The sequence below is a fragment of the Phascolarctos cinereus genome, unplaced genomic scaffold, assembly GCF_003287225.1.
Source record: "Phascolarctos cinereus isolate Bilbo 61053 unplaced genomic scaffold, phaCin_HiC Scaffold_1;HRSCAF=81, whole genome shotgun sequence".
In the NCBI taxonomy this organism is placed as follows: domain Eukaryota; kingdom Metazoa; phylum Chordata; class Mammalia; order Diprotodontia; family Phascolarctidae; genus Phascolarctos; species Phascolarctos cinereus.
In genome coordinates, this window is record NW_027555514.1 from 203,804,290 (window position 1) to 203,831,910 (window position 27,621).

The 27,621-nt window shown below is 44.0% G+C and overlaps 2 long non-coding RNA genes across 2 annotated transcripts; one reads left to right on the forward strand and one right to left on the reverse strand.

Annotated features, from left to right (window-relative positions):
- The first annotated feature begins 7 nt into the window (after positions 1–7).
- On the forward strand, positions 8–27,621 carry LOC110203892 (uncharacterized). Its single transcript, XR_013487401.1, has 4 exons — positions 8–95; positions 3,919–3,959; positions 20,522–20,749; positions 23,507–27,621. It is a non-coding gene; the product is annotated as an uncharacterized LOC110203892 (long non-coding RNA).
- On the reverse strand, positions 3,090–14,029 carry LOC144457850 (uncharacterized). The gene is made up of 3 exons (XR_013487403.1): positions 13,805–14,029; positions 12,812–12,911; positions 3,090–3,328 (listed from the first exon to the last, which is right to left on the reverse strand). It is a non-coding gene; the product is annotated as an uncharacterized LOC144457850 (long non-coding RNA).

The following is a 27,621-nucleotide window of genomic DNA, read 5'->3' on the forward strand; positions in this document are numbered from 1 at the left end:
GGACGACCTAATGAGCATATTTCTGGACTTGCTATCCAATCTCCAGGAGGCAAAGCTTGACACTGACCCTGATTGGAGGCGCTGCCGTGAAGCAGGTACTGAAGGGAATAGTTTTCCAAGGGTTAGTGGAGCCACCAGGACCCACCTCCAGGCGAAGGCGGGGTGGGGGGCGTGCCTTAGGCTCCTCCAGGGGGCCCTTCCCTTCTCTCCTCCCACCCTCTCTGCAGGTTCCTTTTATCCAGCTCTTTCAGGCCAGACTTCCTGTGCAGCAGCGCCCCTTCTTTACATCCCCAGTAGAGGCAGTTGTGTGGATCTTCCCGGGTCATGCGGATACGTGTTATACTGTGTATAATTTGTGGACAGAAAATTAGTAGAGCATGGTATAATTATTTGTTCATATATATGTATATATATATATATATATATATATATATATATTATTGGGGAGAGGTATATATATATATATATATGTTTCTTATTGGGGAGAGGTATATATATATGTATATATATATTTCTTATTGGGGAGAGGGCCAATATATGTGTTACAAAAAACACTAGCTGATATCAATGGGGAAGGAGAAATTAGTAAATTAAGTTTGTTAAGATTTCAAATATAGAGGCAAATCACTAATTAAAACCTCAAGACTTAATGACAAGTGTTTGGCTGAAAGCTAGTATGAAATTTGTGGAAGCTGAAAAATATTTTCATAAGGTTTTAATGAAGACCAGATGAAAACTAGATGAAAATGGACAAATAATTCCTATTACAATTATCATTATTGTTGATACTAATAGCTCCCATGTACCTAGTTATCTTGTGATTCATCCAGAACTTTACTTTTTTATCTCCATTTTTACAACATTCCTGTGAAATAGACAGCTGAAATATGGTTATCTCCCTTTCATGGGTTGGCACACAGCTAATAAATGACAGGGGCTAGATGTGAACCCAGTTCCTTGGATGTCAAATCTAATAAAGCCATGTATTGTAAAGTGTCTCATTGGTTTTCCTTTTTATAGAACACTTATGTGTAATATGTGCTCTTTTCCCCATCTGTTTTGAGACTATGTAGATTCTGTCTATGTAGGATTGACTCTACATATGTGAAGTCTTCCCATTGATTCTCAAGCCAGAACTTAGCTAGGTTCCAATTAATGCAAGTAATGAATCTTATTAATTAGTCTCATTGTCCAGATTGAAACTACATGTCTGCATTGGGCTGGAAACAACTGCCACATTTTACATAATTATAACTTCACATAGTGTGAATACATGAGACAAATTCAGGGAAATCATTATTTATTCTACTCAAGACTTATCTGTATACCCACAGTTCTGGCTAAAGAACCCATGGGGAGGCTCACATGCCTGCCCTTCCCCCCCAACAAAAATGTTGCTTTTCCTTTATGGTTTCCAATCATGAGGACTCTTCAAAGCGTCATGGTAGAGTGCAGTAAGGGAATGATGGAAGCTGGGCATCTTCCAGAGTCACTAGGTGACTGAGTAGCAACCTCAAGATGGATGAACCCAGGTGACCTTGTAAGTTTCAAAAGGTCATGAGGTCCTGGGAGGCTGTGGCTGTAGTGTCTACTGAAGTGGTCGGTTGTGGTGGCAGCAGCAGCACCAAGAGTGATCTGGAGCACAAGAATTGGCATTTGAGAAAGAGGAGGCACTGGAAAAGATCTGCTTTGGAGATCTGTGTGTATACCTGTGCATGTATGTACACACACACACACAACACACACACACACACACACACACAGAGTGTTTGAACCTGTTCATGAAAACTGCAAAAAAAAAAGTGAAATACCTAATGAGATGAACTGTCAAACTGATTTATGTGTCAAGACTTGTTCTCAGCCATCTGACAGAAAACTACAAGCTGCAAGTTGGCTATGAGGTGAATTTCCAAATCCTATTAATGTTACTCTTTTAATGAACGCTGTAATTCCCAATCTTTCCCATTATCTGATGCATGGGAAAGCATCTTTACTTTCTCACTTCCTGTGGAAAACCCTAGATAATAGACAAAAGAAACATTACTGTAAATGGCAATTTTTCCTGTGAAGCAGGAGGTGGAGGGAGAGTGAGGAGCTGTTCTAATAGCTTCCAATTCCATAGCTTCCTTCAACTATTTGAAAGTCAGGCTTCTCCCAGAATTGAACCCTGGGAAAAGGGTGTTGGCAGGTAAAGGACAAACATTTGTGCTTGTTGAGATTCTTTGTGTCTTCAGCCAAGGGTGATCTAGCTAGCCACTGTACTCAATATGGGGATTTTGGCACAATTTTGGGACCCTTTGCATTTGTTGGGTAACTAGGGGGCACAGTGGGTTGAGTGCAGGACTAGGAATCAGGGAGACTTTAAGTCCAGCTTCAGATACTTATTAGCTGTGTGATGCTGGACAAGTCATTTAACTTTTATTTGCCTTGGTTTTCTCATCTGTAAAATGAGGACAATAGTAGCAACCTGCCTCCCAGGGTTATTTTCAGGATCAAATGAGATATTTCTAAGTGCTTAGTGTAGGGCCTGGCATGTAGTAAGCACTATATAAGTGTTAGCTGTTATTATTCTTATTCTTCTCATTATCCTTATTGCAGGGATTCTCCACAGAGGACTCTTAGAAAATTGGTGGGAGGCTTCCCATAGAGAGAGTCTAGCATGGACCAAAATAGTTACCTTTCTGTTATTGCTTCTAGATTTCCTTTGACTCTTTTGTGTATTTCTTTCCTGTAGCACTGACCTTGAGAATATAATACGCTCCTAGAGGTAACAGAAGCAAGAGATTATGCCAGAGTGATTATAATCACAGAAAGAGGAATGAGCTGGTGCCAAGGGAATCATGGGGAAGAAAGGAGAGAGAAACTGAGAGAGGAACAGACAGGCACAGAAAGAGAGACAGAGACAGAGACACTGAAAACCAGAAAGAAAATTTAACTCAGTGTTAAATTATCTTGTGTCTTGTGAAGGTGAAATGTATTGAGCTGATTAGCCACGCTGCAAAAACTGAATATTAGGTTACTAAAGTGTCTAATAGTGATATATTACTGGATTCTAGTCTAATCATTCTTTGATTCTTTATTACTTAGCATTTTCTTTTCTGTCTGGGAATAAAGCTGCCTGTTCCATGTCCATTTTTTTTTTTGTAATTGTGGTTCTTTACTTCTTACCCCCGCCTCAAAAATGTTTTCCCTGGTCCAGCTGCCATGCCTCTCTTCATGCCAGCCTCTCTCTATGGCATCTGCAGCAGCCAGCTGTCTTGTCCTCTTCTGGAGAGCCAGATGTGAGGTCTCAGATGCTTGACAAATAAAGGACTGGTCGAGTGGGTGCCTGTTGAAGAAGCGGGAAGGTTCATGTCTAAACTAAAAACAAGAAAAGACCTCTAAAATACTCTTAATTTGGGGGCCCAGGAAAGAAACCATTCAAGGTTTCAATCATTCATTCTTATTGTCTGAACGGTACGGGGGTAGAGAAAGCAAAATACTGTTGTATTTGGGGGTCCCCATTTGCTGGGAAAATCTGTGGGCTTTAATTGGACCCCTTAGAGGAGGAAAGTTGTGTTAAGGATGCATAGTGCCAAAAGCTGCAAAAAGTGATAAAACATTATAGCTGTTTTAGCACAGAATATTCAAATCACACAGCGGAAAGAGTGAATTTTTTGTTTTCAAAGAAAAGACAAAGACAATTGGAATTGATATAAGCACTGTTTTTTGTTTTGTTTTATTTTTGTAACAGGGTTTCTTTTAGAGTTTCCACACCTTCCTATCCACTTTTTATATTGGGAATTTTGAATATCTGTGTTCACCAACTGTTACTGTAGTACTCAGATTTTCTAACAAACTTAGGATTCTTTATATGGGCTTAAAGTTGCAACTTATATACTTTCCTAAAGAAATATTTTCTTAATCCTGTTTTATCAGGTACAGTTGCTGTAATTACATCTGATAGCAGGACGATTGTGGTAAGTATTCCGTTCTATACTATTGTATCATCCCAGAAACTTTTATTTGTAGAATACCTGTATCACCATGAGATGGCATGATATTTTTACATTTATTACATCATTAGCTTAGCATTATGGATAAAGTATTGGTCTTGGTATCAGAAAGACCCAGAATCAAGCCCTTCCCTCTGACTCCTATTATCTGTTGGACCATAGAAAAGTTGCTCGCCAAACCTCAGTTCTCTCATGTGTAAAAGATATATATATATATATGTATATATGTATATATATACATATATGTATATATATATATATGTATGTATAAAAAAGAGATGTATATAAAAGGCTCTCCAAACCTCAGTTGTCTCATGTGTAAAAGATATATATGTATGTATGTAAAAAAGAGATGTATATAAAAGGCTTTCCAAACCTTCAAGTTCTCTATTAATGAGAGCTGTTATACTTTTCTCATAAACTATATAAATTCTAGAATATTTGCCTTCTGCATTCCTCTCACTCTGTTCTTAACCTTCTGCAATCTGACTTCCAACCTCAACCAACTGAAATCACCATCTCCAAAGTTGCCAGTTATCTTTTATTTGCCAAATCTAGTGCCTTTGTTCAATCCTTACTCTTCTTGACCTCTACCACATTTGGCACTGCTGGTTACTCTCTTCCCCTAGATACTCTCCTTTCTGGGATTTGTGGCCTTGTTGTCTCTTGGTTTTCCTCCTACCTACCAGTCCTTCGCTGGATCTTCATCTATGTTACATTCCTTAACTGGGTATTCCCTGTGGTTTTGTCCTGCTTTTGGTTCTCTTTTCCCTGCATCATCTTTTTTTTTTCCTGTTCTCCCTTCCCATCTCACTTTGTGATATCATCTAGATGCCAATGATTCCCAGATCTCTATATCTTGCCATAGTCTCTCTTCTGGGCTCTAGTCTGATATGACCAGCTGCCCTTTGGACATCTTAAATTATGTTCTCTAAGCATGTGAAGCTCAGCATGTCCAAAACACAACACATTACATTTTCCCCAACCTCTCCCCTCATTGTTGCAGCATCATCCAGACTTGTAACCACAGTGCCATCCTTGGTCTCTCTCCCTCCACATATCCAACACATTGCCAAATCTTCTCATTTTTTCCCCTTTATAATATTTCATTTTGTTCCAGACACACAGCTACTACCCTGGTCCAGGTACTTATCTTTCTCTTAATCTGGTCTTCAAATTGTGCTCCCTGTCTCAAACTCTCCTCCAACTGCCAAAGTGATTGTCCTAAAGGTATGACCATGTCAATAAACTCCAGGGCTTCTCCAGACCCATAATTGCATACTACATAGAGATCACAAACCATTCACATTTTTTCATTCTGTGTACCTCTTGTTTTTGTCCCCCCTTCAGTCCCCCACAGGGACTCCAACATGCTGGGGGCCCTAGATTTTTTGACATTTCATCATTCTAGGAGAGCCTGTCTAGACTGTCTATCACTCTCACTATGAATAACCTACCTCCTTCTCTGGTCATAGAATTCTCTGAGTTGTGGTTTGCTTAAAGGGCAATGGAAGGGGTGCTACTAGTCATGAAAAGGCTTTAAAATATTGATAACTGTGCAGAAGTATAATAAGGATACTATATAAGTATGAAAATAGGTGAACTAATATGCCCTATAGTTCAGGTAAGAAACTTGAGTGGGAAATGAACATATATTTTCATAGATTGTCAGAGTTGGAAAGGACCTTAGAGATCATCTGGTCTAACCCCCTAATTATAAAATAATAATAATAATGAAAGCTAATATTTATATGGCATTTTAAGGTTGGTAAAGTGTTTTTATGTATTGTCTCCTTTGGTCCTCATAACATCATGAGGTATATGCTCTTACCCTCAATTTCCAGATGAGGAAATTGTGGCTAAAAAAGATTAAGTGATTTGTGCGAGGTCACACAACTATTATCTGGGGCAAGATTTGAAGTCGGGTCTTCCAGGCCTCTGTCACTAGCTCTCAGAACAGCTTTTAGACCAAGTAAGCAAAGGTATGTATAATCATATAGAAAAATGCTCTAAATCACAGCTGACTGGAGACATGCAAATGTCAACACCTTTCAGTTACCAGCCCCCACCTATCAGACTGGCTCTTATGAAAGGAAAGGAAAATGGGAAATGTTGGAAGAGATGTGGGAAAATTGAGATACGAATGTACTCTTGCTGGAGTGGTGAACTGATTTCATCAGTATGGAGAACAACTTGGTACTACGCCCAAAGAGCCATAAAATCATGGATACCCTTTGATCCAGCCATACCACTACTAGGTCTGTATCCCAAAGGGATAAAAAAAAATAAAGGAAAAAGAAGTATATGTAGAAAAATATTGATGGCAGCTCTTTTTGTGGCAGCAAAATATTGGAAATTGAGTGGATGTCCACCAATTGGTAAATGCTGAGTATTGTGGTGTATGTTTGTGACAGAATACTGCTTTGCTATCAAAAATGACAAGCAAGATGCCTTCAGAAAAACCTTGCAAGACCAGTGTGAACTGAGGCCAAATGAAATGAGCAAACCCAGAAGAACCTTGTACACAGTAACAGAAATATAGTATGATGATCAGCTGTGAAAGACTTCATTATCCTCAGCAGTGCAACGAACTGATGGTGTCTGAATGTAGATCAAAGCCTCCTTTTTTAAACTCTATTGTTCTTGGGTTTTTTGGGGGAGGAGGGATTGCTGTGTTTCCTTTCACAGCAGGCTAATGTGGTTTGTACACATATATCCTATGTCAAACTGCTTGCCTTCTAAATGAGGAGGTGGGGGAAGGAGGGAAGAAGAGAATTTGGTACTTAAAGTATTAGAAACTGAATGTGAACAATTGTTTTTACATGTAATCAAGAAAAAATGAAATATGAAGGTGTTTTCGATGTCTTGTCCTTCTTTAGAATGATGACAATTTCATTCTTTACAAGGGTCAAGGAGCAACAGGGGAATTTCTATCTGGACTTCACTCGTCCCAAGAGGAAGGAACTAGTTGTTGGGATGGAAAGGATGGGAAACTTTCTGGGGACGGACCCCAAACACCAAGAGTTTGCATTAAGGGAAAGGATGACCACGCAATGTGTGATATGAACCCTACCTTCAAGGAGAGCAGATTTCTAAAGATTCAAAGGGAAGTGAGATAGAATATCCCAGGGTCTACAATTCTTTAGGGGACATCTCAGCAGAAGGGATGGAGAATTCTTAAGAATGGAATTCTGATACCATCTTCTGCAACAGTTATAAAGAGGTAGAGCTAAATGAAGCTCAGATTCCTCAACCAATACACTTTTTTAAAAGATAGTCAGAGAGGATTCTGGGAAGATGGAGTAGTAGGTGAGAAAATTCCAACCTCTTAAGGTTTTCCCCCACAAAAAAAAAAGATGAAATAGTGAATCACGTTGACTATTCAGCATTGAAAAGAAAGAAAAGTATGCTTAGAACAGGGGGTCTCATGGCACAATTGGAGAATCAGTCCTAAGAGACTGAGAAAGAATGAAACAAAAAATAAAGAATGAAACAATAAAACAAAATGTGAAACATCTAGCAAGAAAAAAATACTGCTCTGGAGAACAGATGAAGAAGAGAAAACATAAAAGTAAATGGTCGACCTGAAAACTATGATAAACAAAAACTCTTCATACAACAATTCCAGAAATAATTAAAGAAAACTGTTCTGAAACATTAGGACAATAGGGGAATGTAGAAATCAAAACAATCTACCAATCGGCACCTAGAAGAGATCCTATGACAAAAACCCACAGGAATATTATAGTCAAATTCTGAAACCCCCAACTACTGATAAAATATTATGAGCAACAAGGAAAAAACAAAAATTCACATGTCAGGGCCACAATTACAATCACATAAGACCTAGTAGCAGGTCTTAGAACATTATATATCGAAGAGCAAAAGAACTTGGGTTCCAGTTGAAAATATCTTATCCAGCAAAGCTAAGCAGTATCCTAAATGAAAAGGAAATGTCCATTTAATAAGTTGTCAGATTTTCAGCAGATTGTTAAAAACAAAAAAAGAAAATATGGACTGCTCTAAACACAATGCATAATAGTTATGATACAGGCTTTCTTGAAATGGAAATTTATTGTTATATATTCTGAATCCCCTCTTCAGTTCTGCTGTACATGTGATGTGTTTCTTGTTCCTTTCTTAGGCATTTAAGTTTTAGCACTTCAGTCAAAAAAACGAAAAGAAAAGAAAAGAAAGATAGCCAGCTGTAGGAAAGGGGAGGTAGAAAGTACACATGCCAAAGGATGGCAGAATCCTGTGGGAAGACAGGGAGAGGTATTAAAGTCCAATATGTGCTAAGGCTGAAGAGGAAAGAGGAGGCTATCCACAGAAATACTGGGAGAGAACAAGAGCAATTATACTGGACAAAAGAACAAAAAAGCAGAGGATTTGGCTTTGGAAGCAACGTGACCTTTGGACTAGAAAGAACAGAATAAAATGGCCAAGGTCAGCAGGAGGATAAGAAGAACACAGCTTACTTATCCATGAGGAGACCAAGTTACCAGGCCTGAGTGAACCATATGCTGGAACACTAAAATGCTAGCAGAGGTCACTGGAGAGCCTCTAGCAGACAGCTCTGAGAAGTCCACATCATGTACCTTTTTCAAAGTGAGACAGTGAAGAGTTTCAACTCTAGATCAATGAGTTTGTCTTCAATTCCTGAAAAACTCCTAGAACATACTATTAAAGGGATGGCTAATGAACATCTAGAATAGGCAAAGCCATCAAAGCAAGCTAACATGCCTGCTTCCATCCAGGATGGATGAACCCAATATCCACTGCTCCTTTTCTGAAGGGGTGACAAGGATGTCGAGTCAGGCATAACACACACACACACACACACACATGCACAACACACGCATAAACACAGCACACTACCCACATGCACTAAGACACAAACTCACTTCAAATGCAGAGTTCTCCCAAAACCATTTTCATGGAGTTTTAAGTTATCAAAGCTTCAATCTGCAAGGAGCCTTTTGGGACAATCAGCACGTCTCTGGAGAATTACTACATGACAGACTGGGGAGGAGGCAGTGACTTCATGTAAAAGGTGGTGGGTGACCTGGGTCTGCCAGTGTGCAGTCACAGGACAGGGGCACATTTCCAGCATGGCAGATATCCATTGCCAGCAAGGTCACAGAGAGTGGAGTTGCAGTGAAGCATGTGGCTGTAAAAGCTTAAAAGCTACAGAGACACATTGACATCTTCTCCTGCAGGCAATAGGGAGCCCTGGGAGCTGGTAGGGCAGGGCAGTGTAAAGGTCAGATCTGCAACTAAAGGAAAACCCCCTTGGCAATGCTGTGTAGGACAGAAGGAGGTGGAGAGAGATTTGAGTCAAAGTGCCTAGCCAGAAGGCTAAGGAAAGAACTGGGGGAGAGCTGATAAGGCATGGAGGAAGGGCATGGCCATGTAAGCAGAGACCATGGCCAGTGGAGGTAGCCCAAACAAGTCTGTTAACTTCCCTGTGGCCAGGGAAACAGCAGACTCAAGGAGAATCTGGGAGTTTGGGCAGAGGGGCGATTTGGAGTGGTAGAGGAGGTGTTTAGGCCTGCTGTGATAGAGACATCTCAGGAGGTCTCCGGCAGGCCATTGGTGAAGCTTGGAGCTCAAGGCTCAAGGGCACAGCTGGTCAGGAGACACAGATGGAGGCCGCATCATCGCAGATGACAGGGTCACTTCGACAGCACAGAACAAAGAGGGTCTAGGACAGACCCTGGGGAAGCCCCTCAAACATAGATCCTGGTCCCAACAAGTAGGCAAGGGATGAGGAGTCAGCAAGGTAGGAAGAGCAGGAGGGGGTGAGTCAAGGGCACCTTGTAGGTCGAGCAGAATGAGAACTGACAAAAGACCATGAGGTCTGTTCAGTAAGAGGTCACTGGAGCATTTGGAGAGGGCAATTTCAAGTGTAGGATGAGGACGGTCACAGGACAGGCGGGTCTCCTAAGAGCCTCAGGTCTGGAAGGATGTCGGGGGCCAGCTAGTCAACATCCTCTTCCCCCTGGTCCCGGTAAGGAAAGGTCAAAGGGGTCAAGTGATTTGCCAAGGTCACACAGCTATTGAGGAGCAGAGCCAAGACTTGACGCCAGGCCTCAGACCCAAGACCTAGTACTTGATACCATCTGCTTTGTGTCTTCACAAGTTAGACCATTGGACCACGTCTATGAAGAAGAAATGCAATACAAATAAATGTGAGGAGTCTCCTTGGCTCCACAAGTACAAGATTGAGAAGGAGGAATCCCCGGGGTATTTGTAGTCCTCAATGTGTGATAGCAGCCCAGAAGGTCTCCATCCACAAGAGAGGCCAGGATCCAAGGGCTGAGAGAAGCACTCACTGTAGCCTGCCCTGCTCATACCACCTCAGGAGGGGCCACAGTCCTGGCAGATGAACTGTAGGTGCGACTTTATGCAGGAGCCTCTCCAGCATGGCAGAGGAGAATACACCTCAGGCCACCAGACATAGACAGGTGGTTAGGAGAGAGAAGGTGTGAAGGAGCTAGGAGCAGGACAGCTACCTTCACATAGCCACAGGCTGATTCAGAAGAATCAGGAGGCCAGGAGGGTCCTTCCAGATGGACATTCTGAGACAGACAGAAGCAAGCTCAGAAAAAGCATCTTGTCACCTTTGACAGACTTGGCTCTTCCCAGCAATGACAGGATCGAAGACAATTCCAAAAGACTCATGATGGAAAATGCTATCCACATCCAGAGAAAGAACTATGGAGTCTGAAAGCAGAGCAAAGCAAAGTATTTTCCCTTTTTGTGTTGATTTTGCTTTCTCATGGTTGTTCCTTTTTGTTCTCATCCTTCTTTCACACCATGACTAAGGTGAGAATGTGTCTAATATGACAGTATATGTATGGCCTATATCAAATTGCTTGGCATCTGGGATAGGGGGGAAATTTGGAACTCAAAATCTCAGAAAAGTGAACGTTACAAGTAAAAATTAAAAAAAGTTTTTAAAGGGTTCCATGAAAATTAAAAACAAACCAACAAACCAACAAACCAAAAGAATAATTGTGTTGGCAGAGTTGGTCTTCAAAGGGCCATCCAGTGTGACCCTACGCAAGTCCTGTTCTGAAGCACGGGGCTCCTCCAAGTGTGTTTTCAGTATCAAACCACCTCTTTTACCTGTATGAGCTATCTGCGGACTCTGATTTCATTCGTTTGCACCATGACGAAAGTTTTCCTTTTCTGAACCTTTGCATTGGTATGCAGTTGTGACTTTGCATTTCCCTGCTGCTACCACTTAATTGACTTAACAGTATAGTGAGAATGACCTAAGATATTTTCTTCTAGAAATGGCTATTAAAATCATCACTAAACTTCTTTAATTTTTCAAAGAAAGAAAATGGTTTATGTAGCCGATTCCAAAAATGTCTTTTGTATACACAAATGTAATGAAGCTAAGATTCAAAGGGAAACAGTGACCTGAACGGGGAATAATAAAAACTTTGCAGCAAGTTCTTCTAAAGATTTCATTTTCAAGATATATAAGGAAATGATTCAAACTTGTAAGGAAAAGAGCCATTCACCATCTATAAATGGTCTGGAGAGAAGAGTGGATAGTTCTCAAAGGAAGAAACTCAAGCTCTCTCTAGCCATGTGAAAAAATGACTGCTAATCAGACAAACGCAAATTGAAGAAATTCTGAGATTCTACTTCATCGCCCTCTGACTAACAAAGAAAATGAAAAAATAAATAAAAATCATCAGTGTTGGCGGGACTGGGGGACACGCTGGTGATGGATCCGTGAACGGCTTGAACGTGTCAGAAAGTACTTTGGAATCGTACACAAAAAGTTATTCAACAGTGAGGCCAGTTGGAACCAGCTATGTGACTTCTAGGGATACATCTCAAAGAGATCAAAGAAAGCAGAAAATATCCTTCTCATAAAAAAAAAATTAAAAAACAAAATCAAGCAACTTACAGAGGATCTCTTCATGGTGTCAAAAACTAGAAAGTAAGGGGATGTCCATCAGCTGAGGAATGAATAAGTTAATCAAGCAGACCAATGTGAAGGAGAATGAGTGTGCTGAAAGAGTTGAGGGACCATGTGACTCCAAAGAGGTGTGGGCATGGAAAGACCTACTCACCAGATGCAGAGGAAAGTGAGCAGAGCAGAGAAGAGCAGTACTGGAGAGCACTGGATAGACAAGAAAGAACATTTGGGGGGTGTTCTCTCTGCTCTGCAAAAAGACCATCTGTGAGGTGGGAGGTCAGCCGTCCGCTATGGGCACTTGTTTGGTTCAACTATGCATATAATTACAAGAAATTTGGTTCTTCTTTTCCCTAACTGGATCGGAAGGAGAAAAAAGAGACTTCTGTGAATTTTTTGAAGAGGAAAGGTGGGGGGATATTACATATGTGACATGATGAACATGCTTTCTTAAGAAGTTAATACATCATTCTTAGTCTGACTAAAATATGGCAGTCTGTCACAAGAAGTGAGCATAAACTGTAAAGGTTTGAGAGAGACCACAGTCCAGCACCTGATCACAGAGATGGAATGATTCTGTTACACAAGTGCATCCTAAGTAAACTAAGGCAGCAAGAAACCACAAATCAAAAGTCATCCATAAAAATGACAGGGGAGTGAAAACCACCATTTTCCTGAGCTGGCTTTTAAGACATTTTTTTCCAAAGGCAGACACCAAGGCGTCAGAGCAAGGCGAACAAGGGCTTCAGAGGAAGGAGCGGGAGACCCCACATCTGACACATCTGCCACCAGTCACAGCATGGTGGGCAAGGATATCTCTCCCTCTTCCCTTGGGGGGCCTCACTCATTTCCAATGAGGACTGGGGCTCCAACATACTTGAGTGAGGCCTGACATTAATTCTGATTTCAATTCCTGCAGAGTAAACAGCAAGGACATTGCAGCCTTTTGATCTGATGATGTCCAGTCATTGATTGTTCTGTTAAGAAGAAAAGAGATGTTAAAAAATGTAGATTTGCAATAGCCTACCTCCCTAGCAAGGGCCTTGCAACATTCTGTCTGCCAGAGGGAAAGAACTTCAACAAGTAAGTGGGAAAACATTCTGATTCAGCCAGCTTTGTGAGTGATTTGGCTGGAGAATTTTTGTTGTTATGGAAAGAGTCTGTTTCCATGAGATGATGCATTTTTAGATGGAAAAACAAAAGGCTGCAATAAACCTACTTGTAACCAAAAAAGACAAATATAAAACAGAGATGCTGGATTTCAAAGGGTGACCAGGTACCCAGTGGGCTATCAAAGTGACCAGTTGTTGCCTGGGTGTATGACACGTGAACCTGAGGAAGGTTCAAACCGTTTGGCTTCTGCCTTGCCTTCATATTCCTCTTAAACACTGATAATGGCAAGGACAGCAACTTGATAAATTCCAATGCCTTCTATTGGAAGAAATGGAATTTCTCCTGTTGGAGAAATGCCCAAAGCCAGGGCATCCAGCAATTGGCTTTCAGAGCCCAAAACAAGAGATATCGGGGCTCCACTGCCTCCAGCTCACTGAGGACATAGATTACAATCATGTCAACAACCTTAGCATCCATCCGAGCACAGCCCATAGGCTGCCTGGCTACACCAGCTCAGGGACAAGAGGAGCTGCCCTTCAGAGCAAGGTAGACAACAGAACCCAGACCCATCCCAAGGGAGGATGGACCTGGGGAAACCTGTGAGTCTGGGCACCTGGCCCGTTCCACTGGCTTTGAGGGAATGATCTCAAGGTCAGAGGGAGGAGAGAGGGCCACATTTTCTACTCCCGGTAACTTTGAGTTTCCCATTTCATCTGCCTCTTAAGGGATGTCAGCCCCCCAGTCACAAACGGCCCACCTGTTCAGGGTTTGGTTCATGAAGCTGCTCAGAAGCCCAGCCACATGCAGCAGCTGCTGCCTCAAGTTCTCCAGCTGACTGTGATGCCCCTGAAGCTACTCCAGGGCAGGGGGAAGGGCTTCCCCAGCACCATGCTCCTGCCAGGCTCTGGGGTCACAGCCCTTGTCCTTCTCAAGCTGAGTGATCATGTGCTGCAGCTGCTGGATTTTCTGCTCACCTCTCTGCTGCAGCTCGAACTCCGCTGCCGGCCCGCAAGCACAAGATGAGAAGAAAGCACAATGTTACACACTGCTAGCACAAGCTCGAGAAGCTACAGGCCAAGGAAGAGGATGCACTGGAATGCAGGAGATGGGAGGACCCGCCGCTGGGGAGGGCCAGGGACCCGGCTCTTGCAGACACAGGGCCTGCTGTTCTCCAAAGCCCCGCAGGGCTCTCACTGGCTCCATCAGGGAAAAGGCTCCAGCTGGGACAAATGTAGCCTCCTAGGAAAGGTCACAGGGTGTGTGGGCTAATGCTTGACTCTGGGCCAGGTTTACAGAGGCACACTGGTGGCTGGCTGGGGAGCACAGAATCACAAGTGGAAGGGACTCTTGCAAGCAAGCTGGCCCTACTCTCCAGTTTGAGAGATGAGCAGACTGAGGTCCAGAGAGAGAGGTGCTTTGTGCAAGGTCACACAGCTAATCCCATAAGAGACACAGAGGCACGATCCAAATCCAAGCCCTTGGACTACTGCTCTTCTTCCTTCTTCCCTGTCTGGTAGTCAGGGCCCTGAAACACACTGCCTTGAGAAATATTGCCACCCCACAAAGTTCTCAAGGCTGGCCATGAGTCTAAGTCGAAGAGGACTGTTGCTAACCACTGCCACTGCTCAGGAAGCCCTTGTTCCCACCGCCCACCTCGCCTCTTCTCAAACTGTATTCTGGTCCATGTCATCTGGTCTTGACTCAGCCCCCACTGACTGCAACAAGACAGTCCTTTTGCTCCCAACCTCTCAATCTCCCACCCCCAGCACTGGGCTCTCTCACGTCCCCTCCCCCTCATTTTTATCCCATGGTCCCCTCCCCCACAATCTCCTCCTCCTTTCCTCCCCTTCTCACCTTGGATACCTCCCTTCTCCTGTCCCCAGCAGATTATATCCTCAAGCCAAGACCTCAGCCCATAATTCCTGGGCTTATTTCATGATAATTTCACTCCTCTAAAAGGTCCATAGGGAAGCAACCAAGGGGAATTGTATCCTTCTCTACAACCACTTGCCCACTCACATATCAATGGCTTGCCACCATTCTCATCAAAATCCCAACTGGAGCAGCCCACCCCCGGCTCACCACTCTCTTGCTCTCCTCCCACTTCCCATGGGCCCAAGCTGTCACCTGCATGCAGATGACTCCTTCCTGCAGATATTGGGCCCTGTCTCTTCTGAACATTCTCAAACTTGATGTGTCAGAACCCGTTGCTTTCTCCCCCTAACCCACCCTTTTTTCTGGATTTTCCGCTATCTGTGGAGGATACCGCAATCCTCCCAGTTCCCCTCAATTCTTACAGAATCTATGGCTTCGTCTTTTCGACACCCATGTCATCTCTTCTCTCCAGAGACATTGTCCAAGTTCCTTGCCTCTCACCTGGCAGTCCCTCATTGGTCCCCATCCACCATCCATGGTTCATGCTGCTGCCAAAAAGATTTCTCTCAGGTGTCACCTCTTCTCCTTCTCAAGAAATCCAGGGGCTCCTGCCTACCTACAAGCTCCAGCAGAAAGGTCTCTGCCATTTCAGTCTCCTCTGGCTGTGTCTCCTTCTTGCAATCTTCTTGCTCCTTCTCCCTGGCTTCCTGATGCACTTCAGCCTCCCACCTAACCGTATTCTGCACGGAGATTGGAGCAACCTTGCATCTGTAGGGGGGTTGCCCCCCTGAGAGAACATCAGCTTGATATTCCCTGTCCCCCAGAGCCCTCCCCCAGGCAGGAAGGTGGGTCACAGAGGGCACCCAGGCGCCAGAAGTCAGATGCCAAGCACCCTGGTGTTCTGAGGGCAGGCGAGCCTCAGTAGCCTCTCCTGGTCTTTCTTGCCCTTTTTGCCCTTGTCTTCCTCTGCTTTAGGCTCACGTCATTTCTCCTTCTCCCTCCTGGCCTCCTTGCCAGCCTCTTCCTTCGGCCTGGTCTCTAAGTGCTCCAGCTCTCTGTGTAGCCTACCCTGCTTGGCCCTGTCGCCTTCCAGATAACATAGCAGCTCCTGCTCCTGCTCCTGCCTCTGGAGGGCATGTCCTGAGGCCTGTAGCAGTGCTCTCACCTCTTTCTCCTTCCTGAGCTCTTCACGGGTCATTTGGACCTCCAGCTCCAGCTGCTTCCAGCTGGCCATGCCCTGCTGGCAGGCATCCTCCAGAAGGGCCTGGAGCTGGGCTGCCTGCAACTTCTCCTCATTCAGCTTGCCCTCAAAGGCAAACTGCATCAGGGCCTCCTTCTGCCTGCACACCTCCTGGGTGAGCTTGCTCAGGGGCTCCATGAGCAGGCGCTTCCGGTTCACGGAGGCCCTGAGCTCAGCTGAGTGGGCACGCTCCACCTCCAGAGCCCTCTGCAACTCCAGGGCCTGGTTGCGCTCCTGGCACAGGAGTGCCCTGCAGCGCCACTGCTCAGCCTCAAGCTTCTCTTGGAGCTTCTTCTTCTCCTTCTGCTCTAGCTGCAAGCTGATCACCAGCTGCCACATCTGGCTGTACTCCTCCTGAGACACCTGCAGTTCCTGGGTGGGGAAAAGAAGGGCCACAGCTGCAGCCTGGCCTGGCCTGGGCCTCCTCCCTCAATCAGTCACAGCTACTGACTGCTACACAAACTGGGAAATGCCACAGTTGCTCCGAGTCTACACTCGCCAACTGCCCCAAGCCTTCCTCGTGCCCTGTCCACCCCTGCATGTCCAGGGGCTGCCACTAGCAATGGGCACCACAGCTTCCCTCCAGGCTTCGTGTGTGCATCTGCCTCAAGGGTCCTGGACTTCAGCTGGTCCTTCTCCAGACTCTGCCTCTGCTCCTCTTCCATGAGGGCCTGCAGCTCCTTAACTTGCTGCTTCTCACCCTGCAGCATGTCCAGGGCTGGCTTCAGAAAGGGGCCTACTAGGTGGACCACCTCCCCACCCCATGCCAGAGGCACACCAGAGGGACTTGCCCCTGCCAAAGAGCCCGGGAACATGGGCACAGCTCTACCCTAAGGACCTCAGACAGGGCATGGCATGTGCCCCATTAGAAAAGGGCCCCTTGAGAGCAGGGATGGTCTCCTCTACACACACATATGCACACACATGCACATAGAGCACCAAATTGACTAGTCTGCTTCGAAACCCCAAGAGAACAAAGCAGGCGGGTACCTTAAGGGAGTCTAGAAAAGCAGCTTTTCAAACAACTTGAACACTGGCCTCACCTGTTCCTGCTCTCTTCTCTTCTTACAAAATCTATGTTCATAAGAAATGAACTCCCACCATCTTTAGGGGAAGACCCTGTGGTCACGCCTAAGGGCAAGGGGTGGTCATAGTGTACATGCCCCATACGGGCTCTGATGCTGGGCAAAGGCAGACAGATACCATCCACCACACCTCCTGGCCCACCTGCTGGCCTCCCCTGCCCATCAGGGGATTGTTTCCACAGCCACAGGTGTTTTAAAGACTCCTGGTGACTAGTAGGGCCCACATTCCCAAGCCCTGCAAGAGGATTACCTTCATGTCTTTTGAAAACATGCTGGGTTTCTCAAAGTGGGTGTGCACACTTCTTACCTGCTCTGTAGCTTGCTTTCCTGCCCTTGCTACAGGGGAAATGGCACTACCTAAAAGAGAACAACAAGAAAAAAGGTCAGAGTGATCCCAAGTGACCTCTACATGCCAGCCTGTGCAGGCCTATTCTGAAGAATCAGATGAAAAAGAGGGCCCCCTTTGGGCTGTGCCTCCGCAGCCAACAAGAAGAGCAGCACTTTGCGGTCAAGGAGGAGGCTCCCAAGGAGCACTGGCACAAAAGATGCAAAGACATCAAAGCACCAAATCACACACTCTAGTCCAAAGGGGGGGAGAGTGAAGGAGACATTTCTTGCTTCAACAGAGCCATTCACAGATCAAACAGATGCCAAAGAAGATCTAGGACACCTATGAGTGCTTCTTGGCCACATGGACAGTCCTGCTTTGTGGCTGTGCTGCCCGACCTCCACCCCAGTCACCCCTGATGGCAATCTGGGCCCCTCACGACTTTTGGGAGCACCCCATCTCAGAGCCCTGCTCAGGGGACAGGCCAACAGGAGAGGGCCTCAGGGCCAGCACCAACTCACTGATGCCATGTCCATCGCTGTCCACGCCTAAGCCAGTTACACTGGAGTGAAGGTCTTCTTGCGCATCCATTGGTGTTATGATGAAATCATGGCCACAAACAGAAAGAGACACAGAGAGACAGGACAGAGACATTGAGAGAAAAAGAGAGGGACAAATATGAGAGAGAGAGAGAGAGAGAGAGAGAGAGAGAGAGAGAGAGAGAGAGGTAGGGAGGGGAAGGAAGAGACACAGAGAGGGGAAGGAAAAGAGAGACAGAGACAATGTCCAGGATTACGAGGGTAGCATTACACAGTGCCACTCTCCTGGCCAGACCACATCTGGCATGGAGAGCTCTGGGGGCCAACTTTGTGGATGGATACTGTACCCAGAGGGAGCTTCTGGTAACAGGAGAGCCACCTCCAAATGCCAGAGGACTGCCACGTGGAGGAGAGGGGCCAAGCTATTCTGGGCAATAGAAAGAGGGTACAGACCGGCAGACTCGGCCTGGCTAAGGGAGATATGGGGCTGGAGGTGTAGGCTTGTCCCTAGGGCTTCTGAGAGGCCTTCCAGCCCCCAGAGTCTGTGAAATATAGTGGGTGAGGATAAGCTGCGTCTGTCCCTGTGGGGAAGCCTTCAGGAGATAATCAAAAGAAACCAAACAGGCACCAACAAACCAGAATCCTAAAATGGACACAGACATCACTCCAGGGCCTCCCCAACCTCTCACCCATCTGTCACATGCCTAAAAAGGAGGCCCCTTGCTTCACATTGAACAAGACAAAACCACCTCCCAAGCCCCCATTTTGAGCCCAGACAACTGCCCCGGCAAGGCAAACTGCCACTTTCTGCTGTTTGGCCCAAGCATTTGGGATCTCGGAGAGGGCACAGACTGCACGCCTGCTATTGTACTGTGGCTTGCCAGAGTGGGAGCTGGAATGCAGATGTTCACTGGCCTACAAGGACAACAGACTTCTGGGCGTGGGTCATATACAGCCACAAGTAGCTTACCTGAATAAATGAACAAGAAGAAAAAAATTGCCATGGCATTTTTTCATTTGGTAGCCAGTACTATGGCATCTCGCCTTCTGTTACTGGAACCCCAAAGGTTGCTAGGTACCATCCAAAGGAATATTGTGAGGGCACAAAGTTCTGCCAAGCCAGGCAACTAAGCCAGAACCTTAGAGGATGAAGGCACCTGGGGTAAATGTAGAGTTGCCTCATTCATTCCTGAGCTTTATTGATGCAAAAGCAGCAGGCTAGCTCTGGAAAGAGGACTAGCAACTTACCAAGGGATAAGGGTATGTTTGATCTAAGAAAATAAGGCAGGGGAGGGCATGACACAGGATGAGGAACATGGATGGCAGGATAGGTGACCTAGGAGAAGGGAGATGGGAAATTTTATGGTTCAGCATGAGGGAGACAAGGAATTTTGACAGTCCAGCATAGGGGGTAGGTTTTATGGTAACTGAAGATAAGGGAAAGAGACTCTAGGATGCCCTCAAATTCAGGAAGGGCCTCACAAGGGGCTGCAAAAAGAACCCTTCATTAAAATGGGTTTCTTTAAAAAGGTTTTAGCTTTTAAGGCAATGTTTCCGTTTAAATCACAAGCACAATGAGAGACTCACCAGCCTGATGGGCTCAGTCCTCATCACACTGTCAGCCCCCTTTGCACCTTCCTCCTGGGTCTTCTGTCCTCCTTTTTCTCTTTGTTGTCGAGCTACTTAGCAGCCCCTTTTCCTGGCTAGTCATTCACCTTGGAGCACCCAAATTTCTGCCCTGTGTCCTTCTGTCTCTCCATCTCTCTGTTTCCGTGTCTCTCTGTCTCTCTCTGTCTCTGTCTCTGTCTCTCTCTCCTCACCCACTATTGTGCTGAGAGAGAGTCTATTGTGAAGAAGCTTTAGAAGAGCAGAAGGGTTGGGAGTTCTAACACAGCCTTAATTATTAACACAGACAGGATGAGATGAGGCTCCACCAACCCTTTTCCCCATTGACACAGGCTCATGGCCCAGCTAAGAAGGAACATGTAATTGCATTGGTAGTGTGGTATGTAAAGCTCATGGGTGTTAATTCCACATGTGTGAACATCACAGATACCATAATATGTGTTATATTTTTCAACATCATTCATTTCTTTGACTATTAAACTACTTTCCCAACCACAAACTGCACATCTTAAAAAAACCAAAACTTGAAATAACTTGAGAATGGTTATTACAATCATCTTTGCATAGCTGTGTATTCATGTCCATGGAGTATGTGTGCATGTATGTGCATATGAGTATGTGCCCATGCATATATGTGTGTGTGCATACGTGTTTAAACATTGCTGCAGGGGGCAAAAAAAGGTATAAAGAATGGCCTGGACTACTCCTCAACAAAAAAGGGGCTAATAGAATGATAACTGGGCTATTCATGTTTTTCTTTGCTTCTCTTTTCTCTTCCAAGGGGAATGATCTTTGCAATAGGAAGGATAAGACACCAAAATGAATAAGAGGAAAAGGAAGCCCCACATCATTGTGGAGGCTGTATGTCCAGTGAACTCAGTAAAATCTGAGAAGCTCCACCCTCACCTGAATTTCTTCCTACATATTTGAGTGTTCTTCTTCAGTCTCCTTGGCTCAAGGTTCATCTGGGTCACAATTGTCAACCCAGGGTCCCCACCGCTAGGGCTTGGTAAGATCTCTGCCTTGAAGACCCAGGAAAGCCAAGTATAGGCCTACTAGATCTGGTGGATTATCTTGAGATAACTGTGGGAACCAGGTTAGATTGCTTTCCTTTTTCAATTGGGTTTGTATCCCCCTGCATTTAGAAGCTAGGAGGCAGATGTGTAGTACCCTCACTCTTTCTTCCTTTCCTATTGAGTGGATTCCATCTATTACAAAAAGCCTCCCCCAACCTCTCTTCATTTTGCATTCTAGCGATTTTTTCCTATTCTTCCCAAACATCATCTCTTCTAGATAGTTGTTTGCCTGTTGTCTCTCTCATCAGACTGAAAGGTCCTTGAGGGCAGCCACAATTGTTAGAAATAAGGCCTTGGAGAAATAAAGCCTTCTAGTTCAAAATGAATCTAAGCTGAGATTGAGTGAAAAATCGTTGATTAGGCTTCTCTCCAGAAGCGTGCACAATGCACTTTACTAGCACGTTGCGCACTGGTTCAGTTTCTTTTCTCTCATTCTTAGAGCTGATTGTATTCAAAATTGGAGTTTTGCTCAGGGGGTTCACGTTGGATGGGTGGGTGAAACAGACATGCACCTTAGCAAAACCACTTTCAGAACTGAAAGGAGTAAGGAGAGAGTTGTAGCAGGTAGATCCACAAGCAAGTATTGCAACACTGCAAGTGTGAGGTGATGAGTCTTGGAGGAGGGGAGGGGCAACGTCAGAAGAGAGAGAGCATGGATTTTCAAAGGTGCTGTTGAGGTGAAATTGAGAGATCCTGCAAAGGTGGAATGCAAGAGATGTGGCAGAGTGCAATGGAGGAGAGGCGGTGCAAAGGTGGAATCCAAGGGATGGCCATGGGTGACATTGGTGAGAGGCATGCAGCAAAGGTACACCTCAGTGGGACAACTGTTTGATCACATACTAAGCACTTCTCCTCCCTAGGTAAATAAAGTGGTTTGCTTTAAAGACACGAGGACAGCAGTGCACCAGACAAAAAGATGCATTTGTTACCTAGGCTCCCAAGACAGCAGATCCCTTGTAAAGCCATGCCCTCTGATCAGCTAGTCATTCCTTAGATCAGAGAAATTCTGCAAAGTAGGTTCAGATCATAGTAAAGCCTTCAGCTGAGTTACAGATGACAGGTGAATTTGGAAACAGTTAAGGGCTCAAGTGAAATAAGCTAGCAGAGAAAGGAAGAAGGCATTCCTCTAATCTGAGCCTCTCAGTGCAAAGCACTACATTTTACCCAAATTCATTTGGAGTCGACCTTAGATGGACTATCTGAAGGACCTGAAGAAATCTTTTCATCTGGGTAGGAAGTTGAGAGAGATTTTTGCACAAAACTTTTGTGAAGTGCTGGGGGGACCTTGGGGCACCCAAGTGCTATTTGTGCCCCCTCTAGATGGGATGACAGGAAAAGCAGAGTCTCCTGGAGGCCTCTTTCCATTTCTGTTTTGCTATCCACGGAATTCCTTCTGCCTCAGTCCCTCTTTCCTACTGACATCTCTGGGGAACATGCGGTCTCCCCATGGCTGGACACAGCACTGCTCTGAAGGAAGAGTCTTTGGAACATGTTGTCATGAGGGGATACTCTGGCAGTGAAATTCCAGCCACTTGTTGGGGAATTCCCATCTGGAAGACACTTCCTCTCTTCTCACAATTCCCCACCACCCTGCTCTTCTCTGGGAATCAAGGTGATGCACCTGGGGCCCTTACCTTTCTGGCTTTGCTAGTGGTTGCTTATGATCTAGGACAAATGCTCCACCTCCTGCAGCCCCTTCTGGCCTCCTGAACCAGGTCTGCTTCTCCAAGCCCAGGCGTGAACTTGCCTCCCTCTACTGCTCAGGGTAATAACCTCCAGGCCTCCATCAGCAGAAGGGAAGCTGACCTTTGAGGAAAGGGTTTCTACCACAATCCTGACACTTTTCTCCCACTACTTAAGCAAGTGGCTTCTTCGGTGGGGTACATAAGAAGAAATGACAGATCCAAGACAATATTTATTTTTGCATAGACATAAACTAGAATATGTCGATAACAAAATAAAACTAGAGAATGAAACAGTAGTCTTTGTCATGAGGAAGATCTAAGACCTCTATAGGATCCTATGTGGGGCTGCTGACATCCTAGCTTCCTGGGGAGTTGACAAAAGCAGCAGGAGCAAACTGGGCCTGAGGGCCAGCCTGCGTCCGCCCCTCACCTACTGCTGCTGGCCCCTGAAACCTGCAAAAGGGTGGGCCCTCCCCTGCTGGCTTCTAGAACCATTGGCAATCCCTGTGGTGGGAACCGGTGCCTTCCCTCCTGATGGTAAGAGGTAGAAGGGATAGCAATACCACTGTGGACATCAGTGTTTCACGCCCAGCCCTACATCTCCAAGCTAGGGCTGCAGACACTATTGTAGAGGGCTGGCTTTGGGGAGTTGGAGGGCTTAGGCCAGCTCAGATCTTACCTGCAGCTTGTACTAAGCCTGACAGCTGTGAAACTCAGGATGTCGGCTCACCACCCCCCTGTTCCGTCTCTTGAGAACAGGATGCAGGAAGGCAGCAGGAAACGGATGGGGTACAGGACAGGATGCAGGAAAGAATGTAACAGACAAGGTACAAGGAAGTAAGGAAATCACTTAATTAGATTTGTACTTTTCATGAATAATAATGTTACTATTGCTTGATCCAGTACTATATAAGCCTGAGCCCTCAGATCAATAAACAGAGTTTGTTCTTCACTGCTCTCACCTGGCCTGTGTTTCTTTCTCTCTTCACACTCTACCGGCATCAGACCACAGCCAGGGACGCAGGCGCTCCCAGCATTTGGTGCCTAGACAGGGACCTGAAAGGAAGGCTTCCCCGGCAGAGTGGCCCTGGACAAGGTGGGCTCTAAACAGCCCTAGAAAAGGAGCTCCGGTCATCAAGAGAAGACGTTAACAAGGTAGGGCGATAATTTTCCTATACAGCTTTTATTTTCACCAGGTTAAACGGGGATTAAAAAGAAACCAGACTGCAGCTTATCGGAGTCTCTTAAAGTGAACATCAGAACGAGACTGCCGCTTATCGGGGTCTCTTAAAGTGAAAGTGAACATCAGAACGAGACTGCCACTTATGGGGGTCTCCTAAAGTGAAAGTGAACATCAGAACAAGACTGCCACTTTTTAGGGTCTCAGAGTTAAAGTGAAAGCAAACTGCACAGGTGGGAAAGCAAACCGCACTGGTGGAGAAACGAGACTACGGATTTTGAGCGTCTTTAAAAGTGAAAGTAAACTTCAGAACGAGACTGCCGCTTTTCCGCTTCTCTGATTTAAAGGGAAAGTAAGCTGCACCGGCTCAGTAGTGTACTATAAGATAGTTAGCTAATATGGGGCAGAGCTCTTAGGCAGAGCAGAGAGACAGACAATATTATTTGAAAGTGTTCAAATACAGGGGACACAACTAGAATTTTAGCATGCAAATAAGAACATTGTCTTTCTTTAAATTGTCAACTGCATCTTTGTCATTTCTATTGAGCATAAACCAAGTGCCATTCTGCTGCTGAAATCTCTGCATAAGATACCTGTATTGTCCAACCATTGCATTGCCAAGACTGTACTAATACCAACTTTGATTACACTAGGAAATGGCAGTGCTCAGTCTTGGTGGTGTTGTAATTTTCACATATTTACTACTTTATTGATTATTGTTTAAAATAATAGTACTATATGAGAACTTAATGATTATATCTTGGAATTATTTTGTATAGAAAATATACTTAGAAAAGTGGTTGCCATGCTGCTGTCCTGTTCTTGTTAAAAAGACCCATGTCATAAATATACAGGATATTGGCACTGATCACATTTATAAAGTCAGTGTGTAAGTGAAATTATTACTCCCTCCATAATGTCTTATGCACAAGCACGAGCTGTGATGTGAAGCTACACTGTATTTCCCATTTTGTATATGTCTCCCTATTTGATTTTATTCAAGTTATAGTACATTCTGAAAAAGTTGGCCTTAGGTGTGAGTCGTTGTGGCATGCAAAGAGTTATGATGACTTCACATTAAGTGTTAGAATTTGTAGTCACTATGATATTGGAAATTTTTGTGGTTTTCAAGAGTCTCAAAGAAAATTGTATATTAACATTTTTTTGTCAGCTATCACATTTCCAAACAGTATTTTTAAAAAAACAAAGGTAAATATGATATGGCAGATGAGCAGACTAACCAAAATCAGTGGTTAAGGGGATTTCATTTTAGATCCTTTTTCATAATCAAAGAAAATGGGACATTTGCCTTATATACATATAACAAAAGTTTTATTGAAGTTAGAGCTAAAATAGCGTGCTTAATTTTATAGCTTTTGTAGATACATGTCCTTTGCAACCTTCCATTCATTCCAGATCAGTTTGTAAATCCAGAGTTCTATCTTATGGTAATTCTAGAAAAAAAAAGCTTGTATTATTTTATCTACAACCACCATTTAAGTAACTTTAAAATTACATTGGCATTCAAAAAAGAGGAAAATTATTTAAGAAGGTAAGTTATATCAATAATTAGAAAACAAATCAACCTGTTTTCTTAATCAGGTGGGGAGGAAACTTCAAGGGTAGCAGTAAATAAACTCTCTGCTTTAGAAATTTGACATGAGCAGTTTGTATGCTGAACACAGTCTAATGCACTGTATGTATACTAAAATTTCCAGTAAGATGTAGCTTGTAAATTTTGTGAATCAGCTCCTTAGTACTAGTTCTAATATAGCTAAAATCTTAATATATTTTACAGTATATAAAAGGCTGTAACTTCATAAGTCCTTTTTAATGTATCTTTGATAGAACTTTGATTTAAAAAATTCTTCATTCTGACTTTGTTAGAATATTAATAGCAATATTTTTAGGCTTTCATTTGTCCTGGTGGTTCTTTGAGAGGATTTACAAGCAAATTAAACAAGCAAGAGTGGTAAAGGGGGACATTTATTTGTCTTTGAATATTTAGAAATATATTTTTACCCTTGCCCAACAAAACCCTCTTGAATTCAGTAGATAACTAAAGAAATTCTTTTGCTTTGCCTCAGAGTTCTACTGCCTAACTCCCCAGCATAAATCCAGCATAAATTTGTCATAGCCTGGTCAGTAGTTAAAATAACATTTTAGAGTAGAAAATAATTTTTATTAATTAAACCATTAGGAAATCTTTTTTTGACTACAGATAGGAAACTTAGTTATTTCTGTGTTTTCTGCCAAGAAGCATAACCTTAAACACATTTCTATACATACCTGATTTCTTAGCTACTTAAATTTATGCTGTTCTAAAAACTACTTAATCATATTTAGTTGGCTATTTTTCTACTGAACAATTACACGTTAGGGAGAGTCTTATTCTAAAATTCCTTTATTTCATATCAATGTGTGATTCATGTTTTTTTAAGTGTAATTACAGTGTACATGTCAGAGTATGTGCAAAAAAAAAAGTGAGGGAAAGATGAATGTCATATGAAGACAAGCAGATATTTTGGATTAGTTACATTTTTTAAGAAGGACATAAGCAGTACCATTTCTTGTTTTGCTTTAATATTCTTGACAATCCAAGACACCTCAAGACTGACAATGGTCCTGCCTATACTAGCAGGAATTTTGCACAATTTTGTCTCATCTATAATATCACTCACTCTACTGGCATCCCGTACAATCCTACTGGACAAGCCATTGTTGAAAGGTGCAACAAGGATATTAAAATCCTCCTTGATAAGCAGAAAAAAGAGGGAATAGAAAATAGGGTAAGAAGGAGATTGGATCAGGTAATATATACCAAAAATGTAAAAAGGAGATTGGACCAGGTAATACATACCATAAAATTTTTAACACTAGATGATCAGGGACGTACTACTGCAAAAACATTTTGCAGGGCAAAAGGACAGGTTGTTAGATGAGCAACCAGATGTCACAGTAATGTGGAAGGATCCAAAGATGGATAATTGGGATGGTCCAGTAAAATTACTAATCTGGGGTCGAGGTTATGCTTGTATTTTTCCAGAACATGAGAGAACCAGTCTGGGTTCCCGAGACGAACATCTGCACCTGTCAGCATACTGACCAGAGGGATAGAGACCCTGAGCATCAAAGGAAAAACTGGTCGGAGAGACAAGCGGAGGAGGAAGGCGAGACCGAGAAGACGAAGAGCCAATACTAAGATGCTGACTGTCCTTTTTGCAATGATGACTGTCGCGGATGGCTCCGTGATGGAGTCATGATTACATTGGACTTATATGCCTTGCCCCACCTTGGGTTAAACCTGTAACTTGACCACTATACTTTGGTTGGTGCAACTCCCTATTTCCTTTCTAATACTACCAATGTAACTCCTGATCAAATATTGAATAGGCTTCAGGGTGCTTGGCATTCCAAAAATATAACATGGATGGTATTGATCCTCAAGATATTGTTTGTAAGCTATTGTATTATATCAAGGAACTTAACACTTTCCAGAATATTTCAAGTTTGCTGTTGCATTTTCTACCCTGATAGTATTCTTGTTACTCTTGAGTTTTCTCCTGATGTGCATCCCACGTTCTCAAGCTACAACAGAAGAAAGGGGGAAATGTAGAGGGCCGGCTTTGGGGAGTTGGAGGGCTTAGGCCAGCCCGGGTCTTACCTATAGCTTGTACTAAGCCTGACAGCTGTGAAACTCAGGATGTCGGCTCACCACCCCCCCCGCCCCGTTCCTTCTCTTGAGAACAGGATGCAGGAAGGGAGGAAACGGATGGGGTACAGGACAGGATGCAGGAAAGAATGTAATAGACAAGGTGCAAGGAAGTAAAGAAATCACTTAATTAGATTTGTACTTTTCACGAATACTAATGTTACTATTGCTTGATCCAGTACTATATAAGCCTGAGACCTCAGATCAATAAACAGAGTTTGTTCTTCA